This window comes from Zalophus californianus, chromosome 13, assembly GCF_009762305.2.
Source record: "Zalophus californianus isolate mZalCal1 chromosome 13, mZalCal1.pri.v2, whole genome shotgun sequence".
Taxonomy (NCBI): Eukaryota; Metazoa; Chordata; class Mammalia; order Carnivora; family Otariidae; genus Zalophus; species Zalophus californianus.
In genome coordinates, this window is record NC_045607.1 from 6,620,232 (window position 1) to 6,632,212 (window position 11,981).

General features: G+C 55.8%; 1 long non-coding RNA gene across 1 annotated transcript; it reads left to right on the forward strand.

The window, feature by feature from the left end:
• LOC113935060 lies at positions 1–1,748 on the forward strand. The gene is made up of 3 exons (XR_003523884.2): positions 1–19; positions 971–1,065; positions 1,180–1,748. It is a non-coding gene; the product is annotated as an uncharacterized LOC113935060 (long non-coding RNA).
• Positions 1,749–11,981: the final 10,233 nt, after the last annotated feature.

Below are 11,981 nucleotides of genomic sequence, written 5' to 3' on the forward strand. Positions count from 1 at the left end.
CAACTTCCCACAGCCAGTGGTGAGGGACCCAGGACCCAAACCCAGCCCGGGGCGGGGGGGGGGGAATGAGGCCTGAACCCCGAGGGGGCTGTGGGGTAGGGCCACCTGGGGAACTGGTTAGAGAACAGGGTCTCTTCTGCTCCCTGGGGCCGTCCTGGGGCATTCCCAGGTCACCCCGATCAACAGGCCTGTCCTTCAGGTGTGACAGTGATTCTCGGGGAGAAAGAGACAGGCCAGGGGCCCGAGGTGGTGGGAGAGAGCCTCTGGCGGGGGCAGGGGGCCCAAAAGACACCCCAACATACATAGAACACACACACACCACACATATAAATACAACACACACCACACATACTGCACACACTCATCACACACAGCGCACACGCGCACGCACGCACGCACACACACACACACACACACTACTATAGGCTTTTTCCTGGTCTTGACATCCAATTTGGAGAAGGTCTTCTCCGCCTTCAGATTGTTGAAAATGTCATTATTAGGAATAATAATTTAAAAATAATAAAATGAGAGCAAAACATCATGAGACCTCGTGTGTCGGGGAACTGGCTGAAGGCTTTGGCGGATCCCTCCCTGAGTCCTCACAACCATCCTGGGAAGCAGGTGCCACCGTTATCCCCATTTGCATGGTTAGGAACCTGAGGGTCCAAGGATTCTGAGCTGTCACTGAACACGGGTCAGCCTGTCTCCAAAAACCACACTGTGAATGTTCCCTTTGATGCACAAACAACAAAACTGAGAACAAAAGCCCTGCCTTGCTGCAGACAGAGCTCTGGGCTTCCTACCACCACCTCCCTGCTGACTTAGGCTCCATGTGTGGACGTGAGGTTTGGGGGACCCCTCTGGTATGGGGAGGCAGGTTGGAGGGGAAAGAGAGCCAGAGCCCGGGGGCCACGGAAGATGTAGACAGGCAAGAGGAAGCGGCTTGCTACTGATATCCCTCCCGTTACAGAACACAGACATTCCCACTTCCTCACGGAAGGACCAGGACAGCCCAGGCTGGGTCCCATCTCCAGGCCTTGACATCCCCAGGCTTGGGGTAGCCAGGTGAGGGCTTCCTTCCCCTGGAGGGATGATGGCTGGGTCCCTGCTTTCCCTGAGGCCACCTCTCCCCCCAGAGCTGGTCCTGGCAGAGCCCTAACCAGCTTCTCCCTTTGGAAGGGGATGGAGCCCCCACGACCACCGGCTGCTCCCTGTGTGTTCATCCAGTTCAGTGGTCCTTCTGATGTCAGTAACAGCACCTGCTATAGAAGGCCTGCTCTCCTCGGCGGCCCCCAGAGGACAAGCCTGGACACAACCTCGATGCCCAGCCCCTGGGGATCGGATGACTGTGGGCAGGAACACGTGCACAGGGAAATACCATGAGAAAGAACTTGGAAAGGAGACCACAGTGCGTAAAAGAAAACAAATGGCCAAACAGGATGTGCAGCATTGCCCGACTTCCACACAAGATTTCTTTTTTTTTTTAAAGATTTTATTTTATTATTTATTTGAGAGAGAGAGAATGAGAGATAGAGAGCACGAGAGGGAAGAGGGTCAGAGGGAGAAGCAGACTCCCCGCAGAGCAGGGAGCCCAATGTGGGACTCGATCCCGGGACTCCAGGATCATGACCTGAGCCGAAGGCAGTCGCTTAACCAACTGAGCCCCCAGGCGCCCTTCCACACAAGATTTCTATGTGCTTGTATTGACAGAAAAATCTGGAAGACTTTGTCCTGAACTCTTGGCACTGATTATCTGGGGAGTGGAATTGCGAGGTGTTGGGAGGGAGGTAATTTTACTATTTTCTCGATACCTTCTGTATTGTACCAATGAAGATCTTTCATTTTTGTAATTAAAAAAATAAGCACATGTTGGTGGGGGTGGGTAGGGAGCGGGGTATCCTGAGTCTCTGCACCCTGGCTTTGGGCAAGAGTGGGCAGCTTCCCCTGCAGGGCTGGGCTGTTTCCTCCTTCCCTGAGGCCCCGACTGGGGCCCTACCTACCGCTTTTAACATCGCTCCCCTAGGTGGGGACCAAGGGGCCTTCTGACATGAACCACAGAGCCTTGGCCTTGAGAAGCCTAGAATCTGGGACAGGTGGGCCTGTAATCATCATGATGGGGGGTGGCACCTATAAGTGCTCCAAATGCATGAACTCATTGCACCCCAACGGTAGCTGGGTGACGACTTGTCTCATTTTACCAATGCGGAATCAGTCTCAGAGAGGGGCCCTGGGGAACAGACCTGGCCCGGGGCCCTGAGGGTTCGTGCCCCAGCCTGCCTCTTCAGGGACAGAATGGTCTGGCCACTGAGCCTCAAGTCATCTCCAAGGAGCAAGAGAGACACCAGGCAAGGAGAGACACCAGGCAAGGAGAGTGGGTGTGGTGTTGGAAGGCAATCCAGCGATGGGGCTGCCCCCACATGCCCAGTGCCGTGCAGTGCACGTGCTGATTTGGTCCTGGAAGGAGGTACCATGGGCTCCATCTGAAGGTCGGACAGGGGATGGGGGCCAAGGTCACCATGCCGGCCAGTGTCATGACCTGCGTTCGAGTCCATCTCCCTCAAAGCCCTGGTGGCCAGCACCAGCCCCCGTCCAGTGCTGTCTTTGGGGCCGACACAGTGCTTGGCACGGAGCACGTGCTTGATACACAGTTAGCTTCCCTCCTTGTCCCGGTTTTGCCAGGGTGACCTTGGCCATGCCAGCCTCGGTTTCCGTTATCTGTGCAGGGAGGGGGTTGCCCTGGGGGGGGGGTCCTAGCTCCCCTCACAGCCCCAACATCCTAGACTTCCACCTCAGAGGCCAAGAGGGGCTGGTGGTGGGATCTCCCAGGGCTGGGGCAAATCCGGGGGCCACGGCTCTTTTCTGGGGTGACTGAGGAGAGCCCTGCAGACGGCCCCCAGCACCCCCAGTGCAGCAGCCCTGGCCAAGCCCGGCTCTCCACCTCCACCCTCCACCATGCGGAGCCCCCCAAGAATCAGGCCCCACCCCACCGGTGCCCAGAGCGCCCTGAAAAATCTCTCCCTGGCACTCCTTCCCCGACACACAGCCCCAGCTCTGCTGCGGGGCGCTGAGCGAGGGGGAGAGGAGAGCGCCCAGCGAGCCGGCAGGCGAGAGAGAGAGAGAAATAGAGAGAAATGCAAATGTTTTTTATCCTCCTTTCTTTTAAATGCTGAAACCAGCCTTGACAGCCTCTGAAAATAAATGGCACCGACTCGCTGGGATTTCAAATTCCGTGATTAAGGGCTGAAGCAAATACTTTTCCCCTCCCCCCGCCCCCGCCCTCCCTCCGTGGGCTGCTAGAGCGGCTCGCGGGGCCGGGGACAGCTTTTTGCGAGCCTGCCAGGAGCTCTGATACGCAGCCTCCCGCCGCCGCCGCCAGCGCCTCTGCTCCGGGCTCTCGGGCTGTTTATCAGGAGCGCTCACGCCGGCAGCGCGAAAGCCGCTTTAAATCCCCTCCCGAGCCCCGGCCGCCCCCTCCCCGCGCCTGCACACCGCGCACGGGCACGCACACGTGCGCACACACTCGCACAGAACACACACACACACGCACATGTGCGCAAAGGCACAGACGTGCGCGCAAGCTCACGCGCAAGACACGCAAACACATGTGCGCGCGCACACACACATGCACACAACACACACACGAACGTGTGCACACCGGACAGTGCACCCGCACACACCTAGCCCGGAGGTCTCCGCCTGTTCTCCGAGGGAAGTCGCAAAGCTGTGGGGATGAGGGAGAAGGGGAGGGAGGAGGGAATGCGCAGGGGAGGGGCAGGGGGCCAGGAGGAGAGAGGGTTGTCCTGGGGTTCTCAGTTGGCAGGAGCTGCCTTCCTTTGGGTGGCCTAGAGTGGGGGCAGCTTTGATGCAGCAGGAGCTGAGGCTCCCCCGCCTTAACTGCTCTCCTTCCACCCCTCCAGCCCACCAGCCCCTGCGGCTCCAGGTGCCTTGTCTTCTTCCTTCCTGCCCAGATTCGGTGGGCACCGCTGTCAGGTCCCCAGAGGTCCTGCTGCCAGGAGTCCTGGCTGCTGAGGGGCCAGACCAGCTCTGGAGAGGGTGCCTTCTCGGGGGTCTGGATTTCTCATCTGGAAAATGAGGGGCTTGCGCAGGACAGGCCTACGGTGCACCCAGCCAGTGCCAGGCGGAGCGAGGGTCCATCAACTCCTGGGGCCTCACCTGTGAGGAGGCTGCTGATAACCACCCCCTTTCCCAGGGCTGAAAGCTGGGGCCCATCGGGGGGTGGCACGCAGCTGGAAAGGGGGGACAGTCAGGGTTCACCATCTGGCAGGTCTGAGGGGGTGTGGGGGTGGGACAGAGAGCGCTCCCCGCTCCTGTGAGGCCACCTCTGCTCACAGACAACCCCAAGTGACTCCCTGGCTTTCTGGCTGCTGGCCTGCGCTGCCGTCTGGGTAGTGCTGGTGGCTGGACAAAGCAGGTGCACCCAGATGCCTGCTAGTGGGGCCCCACTCCCCAGGTGGTCATTCGTGGGGAGCTGGCAACTGACATGACATCTGGAAGCAAGGTCCGCTCAGGGTGCCCACTGGCTGGGTTACACCAGCTCCCCGCAAAGTGGAAGGTGGGCACAGCCCCGCGGGGGGCACCGATGGGGAGCTCTGGCCCACGGGCCTCATGGCAATGCTGGGGCAGCAGGGGACGAGGAGCCTTGGAGCGTGAGGCTGGTCTCCAGACCCGCTCTGCCAACGTGGGGCACCCCTGCCCACACTCCGCCGCACACAAGCCCCAAAGCTGGTGCCTCCCTGGGGATGCTGCCACTGGGGGATGGGCAGGGTAGATAGTTTACAGAGAGTAGCAGGTTGATGAAGACGCTGCTCTGGCTTGCTGGGCTCAGCTCTGTACTTGGCACGCATGGCTAGTGGAACCCTCACCATCACCCATTTTACAGATGAAGACAAGCTGAGGCTCCGATAGGGAAGGGACTTGCCCAAGGTCTGCTAGCTGGAAAGACACAGAGTGGGGATTCAAACCCATTTTACCCCATTCTGCCCCTAAAGGCAGAGATGTCCCAGGATCCCCATCTCCCCTCTCTGTGTAAAACTATTAGGCTGAACAGTATGAAGGTGCCAATGTTCACCCATTTTGACCTATAAAAGTCTCAATTTTGTGCCATTCAATTCAAGAGCAGCCCTCACAGTACATCATTTCAGTTTCTGGTCAATACGACCCAACGCAAAGGAACACCAAGGACAAATTGGACCATGCTGTCCCTCCTTCATCAGTGGAAGCTGCCTGGGTTCCCTTGGGTGCCTCACAGTGATCTGGCCCTGCTGCGGGTGGGAACTTCAAGGGACCCCCATCCGGAGATGGGGCCTGGGAAACCCAGAGAGGGGAGACAACGTTCCCAAAGCCACACAGCATGGTAGTTTGCGACCTCTCCCTCATACTTCCTAGCTATAGACACTGACACTCTGGCAGTTAAGATGCCAGATTTAACAAATAAAAATACAGGACACTCAGTTAAATTTGTGCCTTGAATAAATAATGAACATTTTAGTTTAAGTATATCCTATGCAGATACAGTAAAATAATACGTTGTTACTGTGAAATTCACATTTAACTAGATGGCCTATATTTTATGTGGCAACTCTATCTGGGGGACTTGCTCTGAAAAGAGGCTTGATTTTGGGGTGCTCTTCAAACCAGAAACCCCCAAATAGGCAGGGACAACACTAGTACCCCTGAATTAGGGACCAAAGTGGATCTACAGAGGGGCCTGGGATTCCAGGCTGAATTGGGCTCTGCCGGCAGCTGCTTAAGGAACTGCGGGCTGGAGGCCACCGTCAGCCATGAGAGCCCAGGGTTCCACACACAGACTTGAGGGAGGGATAAAATGAAATGAAAGCTGAGACTTTCCAGAAAACCAGATGTGCAAATGCTCATTCCAACCCCCTTCCTTCTGGCCTTTCCCTACCATAGAGTCCAGAAAGTGAAAATACTCAATTTCTCGGCCTCCCTTTCTAGCTCTGGGGTGCACACGTGACCCAATTCTGGCCAATGAGCTGAAGGCAGACGATCCGAGGGAAGGTTTTCCTTCAAGAGTTAAAAGGCAAAGGTTTCAAGGAAAATATACTTCACCCTGCCGCCTTTCTCTTGCCTGGAATGTGGACCTGATGGCCAGAGGTGGAGCAGCCATATTATGACCATGAGATGTTCTGAAGTACTACGTTAGGGACCAGTGCTGGGTGCCTGTCTGTGGCAAACCTGTCCCAGGTCTTAAAAGCGTAAGAAACATCTGTGAAGTCTCCCAATGCCCCTTAGAAGGAGGACATTCCTTCATTCTAAGATTATGTCCTTCATACTTTTGGGGTTTTAAAATATAATTTATTTCATTTAATGGGATTTCTTTTTTTTTATTTATTTTTTTAAAGATTTTATTTATTTATTTGAGAGAGAGAGAGAATGAGAGATAGAAAGCACGAGAGGGAAGAGGGTCAGAGGGAGAAGCAGACTCCCTGCTGAGCAGGAAGCCCGATGTGGGACTCGATCCCGGGACTCCAGGATCATGACCTGAGCTGAAGGCAGTCGTTTAACCAACTGAGCCACCCAGGCGCCCTCATGGGATTTCTTATAAGTTTATCTATTTATAATCTCTACACCCAACGTGGGGCTCGCACTCACGACCCCAAGATCAAGAGTCACGTGCTCTACCGACTGAGCAGGCCGAGTGCGATGGGATGTGGACATCCCATCATCGGGCGCCCCGATGATGGGATGTTCAATGCATGTGTTTCTTCGTTTTGTCTGTTCTCATTAACACTCTTCCCTAGCAAAATTTAAAACTGGCATCACCCCATCAATCCTCCAAGTTTTCTTTGGAAATTGTGTTAGTCTTTGAGACCCAAAAGCTTTGGGGATGTGCCCAAGAATCCCTCAATTCACTTGTGCACCCAGGCTCAGCTGGGAGAAGAAAAGCAGAGAGGAGGGGCTGCCCCTGCTAGGAGCCAGTAGCAGTAGTAGGGGCCGATGGGCCAGGGGCCACCCTTCTGGGTGCCTGCACTTCGGGCCCCAAGGGCCTGGCACTGGAGAACATTCCCAGCCCCGCGCTGTGCTTCCAGCTGCCTGCTCGCCGCCCCGTGGAGGTGTCTCCAAAGGAGTGGGAACAGCTTGTTACAGCTCCCCAGGAAGGTGCAGCCCTGAGCACACCGTGTTCCCAGCTGAGGTCAGTGGACCACGTGTGCGCACCTGCTCCAAGGCCCAGGGGCCTAGCAGGTCCCTGCCAGGGACAGCCACACTCAGCCCAGCAAACCCCGAGATGGCCAGAGAGAGCAGGCCCTCCTAGCATCCAGGCCCCCACTCCCAGGGGCCCTGCCAAAGGCTCAGGAGACCCTGCGGACCCAGCCAGCAGGAGGGAGAGGACCCCCAGGGGAGAGTGATGGTGGAGGCAGCGGGTTGAGAAACTGCTCAACCAAGGAGATAAAAGGAGCCGAGGGTGCTACACTCACAGCATTTTAAACCTTGCAGCTCCTGCCACTCAGCACCAGCGAGGAGGGAGAACTGCAGGAGAGGGAGAGGCTCGGCGGCCAAGGGCAGGGCAGGGCAGGGCAGGCAGGGCAGAATGCAGCCAGGTCTCCATGCCCTGCCGCCCCGGGGACCATCCTGCCCGCAGTCATCCCGGGAGAGCGTTCCAGGCCACAGAGAGTGAGCGGAATCCCGGGGCTGTGTTCTGGGCTCACACACGTGGTGCGGACCAGAATGCCCACTAGGATTCGCCCGGGGAACAGGAAAGGCGTGGGGACCACTGTGCCCACGGGACCCTGCATCATGCCGGGAAGGTCCCACAACTGTTGCAGCAAGACCCGGCACCCCCGCCCCCCCGATATGAAAACATAACAAGGCGGGTACAGCAAGGGGGTATTTGGTTCTCTTCTCAGGGTGAGGCCAGGCTTCATCAGGACCGAGCGTTACAGCCACCTCGCTAAATGTGTCTGCTTCTTCCAGCCAGCCCCTGGCCCGGCCGGCTTCTAACAAGGCGGGGAAGAGTGTCGACTTAGGTCTGGGTGGCATCAGACAGTGTTGAGTTCAAATCCCTCCCTGGCTGGGGGACCGTGAGCAAGTAGCTTGCCCTTCCTGAGCTTCCACTCCTTTCTGTAACGGGTCAGGTGACGTCCACTCCCAACATCTGCCGTGAGAGCTCACGTCAGTGCCGAGAAAAGGCTTTGGCCTGCCGGGGTAGAGAAATGGCCTGATTCCTTCCAGAGGGTTCCAATGTGTCCGTGTCCACGGGGCTCCTGAGAGACGCCTCCAGATCTCTTACTGTTCAGGGAAGCATGGGCTCCCCTTGCATTAGGGAGGATAGGTCTTATTTTTAAAGGAGTTGAGGCCACTTTGCAATCAGAGCCCTCGTGGTTGGAGCAGAGAAGATCCTAGGAAGGGCTATTAATCAAGGCGCCTTAAGGACATGCAAATCAGGAGACAGCTCAAGTGATTAGGGTTTGTGGGGGCCTGGGGTCCAGCCTTTATCCCCGTCTGAGAAGAGAGAACCAGAGGCCCCGCTGGGGGCGGCAGCCAATGGGCCTTCATGGGGGCTGGGGATGGTGAGTGGAGGCAGGGGGGAGGCCCCAGGAGAGGGGCCATGTAAAGATGGCCAAAGGACCCTGATGGCAGTGCTGATGAGGTGCCCCTCCTGGCTTCCTGCCTTCCCTGCAGGGCTTGGGGGCTCTGCTCTAGCAGGACCCTCTACCTGGCCTGGATGGGCCCCTCTTCCTGATAAGCAGAGAATGGTTCTTTGGAATAGATGAGCGGGGGCAGGGACTATGGTGTTGGCAATCACAGCATCTACAACGTGAGGGATGTCCCCACCCTGCGTGGACCCAAGGGTTCCCCATCTATGGATCTGACCTAAAGAGACAGGCCAGTGTGTGCACAAGGATGCCACTGGGGGGAGGTACCCATTAATGAAAACACTGGAATCAAGCAGTGCGCAACAAGGGGGTTGTTTGAGCTGGTTACCATTACTGGGTCATGTTTACTGTTTCCCTGTCTCCCTGAAAAGCCATGACTCAGACGTGGGAAGACGGCCACTGCGTACTGTTCAGTGATGGGGAAAAATGCAGGTTGCAAAATACTGGGTGGTGAAACCCATCTTTCTTGCGGGGGAAAGGATATCTCTAGAAAAATCTGGAAGGCAGGGTAGCCACAGAAACGCCAATAGTAGTTACTGTGGAGGGGGTAGATTTCAGGTTGTTGCTACTTTCTTCTTTTGTATTACTTTTCTGATGATGATGAGCATACATTACATGTATAATCAATAAAGCTCTTTTCTCTTCTCTTTTTAAGAAAACTGCTCCGTGGGGGTGCCTGGCTGGCTCAGTCGGTAGAGCATGCGACTCTTGATCTTGGGCTTGTAAGTTCGAGCCCCACGTTGGGTGCAGAGATTGCTTAAAAATAAGATCTTTTAAAAATAAAAGGAAAGAAAAGAAAAACAGAAAACTGCTCTGTTGCTTGACCTCACATCTCCCTGGGTCTCATCAGTGAGCACCCTTTCTAGCACCAAACCGCTGTCCACCACTCAAGGAACAGGCAGGGCAGGGACTGGGGTCATTGCCAGAGCCTCATCTTTCGATGATGCAGAAAAACATGGAATATATACAAATAGCAGATCATTATGTTGTATACCTGAAACTAACATGCTGTTGTATGTCATTTATACCTCAAAAACATTGGCGTGCATGGCGATCATCCTGTACGGGGTGTCCATACACAGGTCTTGTGTGAATCCAAATCTCTTTTCCTAAACCCCTGGGCCAGAGGTGTCGGGAAACTCCCAGTGATTCCCTTTAGTGGAGCAATATGGTGCATACAGTAAATATTAGGTACCACCCTGGCAGAGCCTGGGCAGCTTCCACAGTCATATCCATTGATAACTCTGCAATGAAATGTACAAGTGTTCACATCAAGGGGAATAAATAAAACGAGACATACCTTCCCGTCAGGTGAGGTCAGGTTTTGCCTCCAAATGAATTGACCATCATCTTACAAAAGAACTTTAGGTGTTCAGACCCTTTATTAATGTCAGGATCCCAGCTAAGGGACGGGGGCCAGGTCAAGATCAGGGCTCAGGCTCGTCGCTTTGGCTGTCCCTGCCCCATCCTCCAGCACCAGGGCTGGCTTCGCGGGAGAGCAACCTGCCAGTGACTCAGGGCCCCAGCTTGGTTTCATGGTCTGTGGTCACCGTCTTCAAATTCTTAACACATTTTGAACAAGGGAGCTCTAATTTTTCTTTTGCATAGGGCCCTGCAAAGCATGTGGCCAGTCCTGCCAACATCCAGAAGAAGGCCCGGCACCAGGCAATTGCTCAGTAAGTGCTGGTTCAATGAGTGAGGGGAACATCACCTCTGTCCCACAGGCTTCCTCCTTCCTGATTTTCTATCAGCGTGGGGAGCGGAAAAACAATCTTCTTCCGGGTCCCGAGTGGCCTACTCACTGGAGGGCTTTGTGTCCATGCAGATTCTCAGGGCACCAGATCCCCATCCAGAATCTCAGGGGGAGACGTTTGAGTTTCTAACTCGAACCCCCCAGTGATTCAGACTCACACGACATTGAGAACCAGCCGTGTGATTGTTTTGTTTTTTAAAGATTTTATTTATTTATTTGAGAGGCAGAGGGAGCAAGAGAGAGTGAGAGTATGCACGAGCAGGGGGAGCAGCAGAGGGAGAGGGAGAAGCAGGGAGCTCCATGTGGGGCTCGATCCCAGGACCCCGAGATCATGACCTAGTCCTGTGATTGTTTGGAAGGCAACCTGGCTCTCTCTGCCTTCTTTTCTAGCTGTGTGATCTTGGGCAGGTTGCCGAACCTCTCTGAACTTCCTAAAATGGGCAAGCCCTACCAGGCCAATTGTCCGGGAATAAGCCCCTTCCTCGCTGGGGGCAGGCGTCCTTGTCTCTCTCACCTGTTGTGGGTCCCCAGCACCCAGCCTCAGGGCGGCGGCGGGGACGGGGGGACAGGCACACAGAGGGCTCGGGAAACAGATCCTGTGGGTGCAGACAGGAAGGAGAGTGAGCCCCAGCTTGCAGGGCTGCATGAGGGCGGCCAGAGGGTTTGTCAGCATAGGCTGGGCACACAGTAGGTGCCACATAAATGCTGTTACTGGCCTCACACCCTCCTCCTGGGGCTGTGGCAGCAGGTGAGCCCTGGTGGGGGTGGAGGCCTGCAGGCTGGAGGCTGCAGCAGGAGGGGAGGAAGGCAGGGGCCGGAGGATGGAGTCCAGACACGTCCTGATACCAATTAAGGCAGCTCTGGCGCAGGGGGGCTCGGTCGGCATTTATCAGCCTGCCTGGGAGGGGCTGACAAGCTGTCCTCAGGCTGACGGATTAGACAGCGGACAATTAGGTTTCAGGCGGGCGCTCTGTCTCTCTCTCTCTCTCTGTCTCTCTCTCTCTCCCTCTCCCTCTCCCTCTCCCTCTCTCTCTCTCTCTCTCTCTCTCTCTCTCTCTCTCACACACACACACACACACACACACACACACACACACACACACACATCCTTCTCTCCATCAGGCGACAGAGCCCAGCTGGGTCCCTGCCCAGCCCCAGTGATAGGGCCAAACAGACCCAAAGCTCCCACCCCAAGGAGGTAAGGAATGCCCCTCAAAGAGAATAACCAGAGACCCCCCCTGCAGCCCTCCACCCACGAGGACCATGACTCAAGACCCCACAGTCTCCACCCCAAGCATCGCTTCCAACTGGATCAGGAGAAACAGCCTCTCTCCTTCCTGAATCGGAGCCTTTGACCCATACGTCCCAATGGAAGGAATGTGTGAGCAAGGAAGGGCACTTTGAAGGACTCGGAAAACCCGGAGGAAAAGTCTTCAAGATTCTAGAATGTTTTATGTTGCAGACGCTCTGGGATGAGTCAGAAACACCAGAAGGGATGAATGACATAAATTTTCCTTTGAGAAAGGCAGAATCTGGCAGGACCCTCGGGCTGCTCCCCCAACCACCCCGACGGCTGCAGGCCCCGCCTCCGC